At 51.9% G+C, this 1855-nt stretch overlaps 1 pseudogene; it reads left to right on the forward strand.

Annotated features, from left to right (window-relative positions):
* The first annotated feature begins 317 nt into the window (after window positions 1-317).
* On the forward strand, window positions 318-1446 carry LOC105514490 (annotated as a pseudogene).
* The last annotated feature ends 409 nt before the right edge of the window (window positions 1447-1855 follow it).

Below are 1855 nucleotides of genomic sequence, written 5' to 3' on the forward strand. Positions count from 1 at the left end.
TCTCGATCTCCTGACCTCGTGATCCGCCCGTCTCGGCCTCCCAAAGTGCTGGGATTACAGGCTTGAGCCACCGCGCCCGGCCTCAGATTTTACTTTTAAATATGTTCTTTATCTTCAGTTTTCACACACACACACACACACACACACACACACACACGGAAATAATGCAGGTAAGTTTTTGATATAACTATGCTCTCAGAATACCTCTTATATGAAATTAATTATAGGAGTCGGGGCGCCAGGGGAAGAGGAGGGGAAAACGGGACGCGCTGCAAGCGGCTTGCCCGCCATCTTGTTTGTGCCCCAGTTTTGCGCGTGCGCCTTTCTCCAGGACTCACGCTTCCCGCTCTCCGCTTCCGCGGTGCTTGAGCCTCTCTGCATTGCCTGACTCCGCAGGAGCGCCAGGGGGGCTCCTGCTCTTCCTAGACTCCCTGCAAAGGCGTTTATCGAGATGTCCACAGAAGGAGGATTCAGTGGTACTAGCAGCAGTGATGCCAGCAAAGCCTAAGTCCTTCTGGCCTCGGGTCATGGAAGAAATCCGGAATTTAGCAGTGAAAGATTTCTGAGTGCACGAACTCCCACTGGCTCGTAGTAAGAAGATTATGAAACTGGACGAGGATGTGAAGATGATCAGTGCAGAGGCCCCTGTGCTCTTTGCCAGGGCGGCTCAGATTTTTATCACGGAGTTGACTCTTCGAGCCTGGATTCACACACAGGATAACAAGTGCCGGACTCTACAGAGAAATGATATCGCCATGGAATTTGATCAATTTGATTTTCTCATCGATATTGTTCCAAGAGATGAACTGAACCTCCAAAGTGTCAGGAGGAGGTGCTGCAGTCTATAACTCCTGCTGAGCCAGTCCAGTACTATTTCACGCTGGCTCAGCAGCCCACCACCGTCCAAGTTCACGGGCAGCAGTAAGAGCAGCCCACTGCCAGCTCCATGACCACCCTCTGGCCTGGGCAGCTTATCATCGCACAGCCTCAGCAGGGCCAGACCACACCTGTGACAACGCAGGTTGGAGAAGGTCAGCAGATGCAGATTGTGCAGACCCAGCCACAGGATCAAGCCCAATAGGCCCAGAGTGGTACTGGATGGACCGTGCAGGTGACGCAGCAGATCCTCACTAACACAGGAGAGATCCAGCAGATCCCAGTGCAGCTGAAAGCTGGCCAGCTGCAGTGTATCTGCTTAGCCCAGTCCGTATCAGGCACCCAGGTTCTGCAGGGATAGATCCAGACACTTGCCACCAACTCTCAACCTATTACACAGACAGAGGTCCAGCGAAGACAGCAGTAGTTCAGCCAGTTCACAGATGGACAGTAGCTCTACCAGATCCCGCAAGTAACTATTCCTGCAGGCCAGGACCTGCCCAGCCCATGTTTATCCAGTCAGTCAACCAGCTCTCCGATGGGCCGGCCCCCCAGGTGACTGGCGACTGAGAGCCTGAGCTGGCAAGGCCAAGGACACCCAACACAATCGTTGCCATACAGCCCCAGGTCATGGGCACAGCCTCCCTGCCCAGAGGACCCGACTAACCTCAGTGCCTCCTGCAGGCTAGGGCATTGGGGCACTAGGCCCCATGCCTGGGGGCCGAGATTCTCCAACAGAAAGATGCAATATTTTTTGTTTCCTTTTTTTGTCCGGGGAATCAATATTTCAATATGTTGAGCTGTGTGTCCAATGTTATGAAATTAAAATATTAAATCACATATTTTTGGCATTTTCTTGAAGAGTGTGGCTGAATAAATATTTCACCTTTTGTTTTGTTTCTCACCACCACTTCTTTTTAGGAGCAAATCTGCCCGTGGGTATATGATATTTCTTGACCCTTGGAACAGCTGCTGCCCC

The sequence above is a fragment of the Colobus angolensis genome, unplaced genomic scaffold (genome assembly GCF_000951035.1).
Source record: "Colobus angolensis palliatus isolate OR3802 unplaced genomic scaffold, Cang.pa_1.0 Scaffold246, whole genome shotgun sequence".
Classification (NCBI taxonomy): domain Eukaryota; kingdom Metazoa; phylum Chordata; class Mammalia; order Primates; family Cercopithecidae; genus Colobus; species Colobus angolensis.